Source organism: Egretta garzetta, unplaced genomic scaffold (assembly GCF_000687185.1).
Source record: "Egretta garzetta isolate BGI_Z169 unplaced genomic scaffold, ASM68718v1 scaffold728, whole genome shotgun sequence".
NCBI lineage: Eukaryota > Metazoa > Chordata > Aves > Pelecaniformes > Ardeidae > Egretta > Egretta garzetta.
Window position 1 is genome coordinate 91,700 of NW_009260504.1, and position 356 is coordinate 92,055.

A 356-nucleotide genomic window follows, 5' to 3' on the forward strand; every position below is an offset into this window, starting at 1 on the left:
GGCGGAGCGCTCCCCGCTGATCCGGGCACAAGCGCCGCGGGCCGCACCCCACCGGGCTGGCGTGGCCGTGACCCATCGGTGACAAACCCCACTCGTCCCGAGGGGATGGGACAGCCCTGCCCTGTGCAGGGGTGCAACGGGCTGCTCCCGCCACCAGCGCTGCCTCCCCTCAGCTCTGCCCACAGCCCCGCACCCTGCCCGCAGGTCTGGGGGCTCAGCCCCGTCCCCCATCCCAGTGCCCAGCGAGGGCAGCGCTGGGAAAGCCCTGGTAAATGGGAGCTCCAAGGCAAGGCAGGGGGGGGTGCTGGCAGCCTCCCCACCGCCCCCTTCCTTCCCTTCCCTTCCCTTCCCTCACC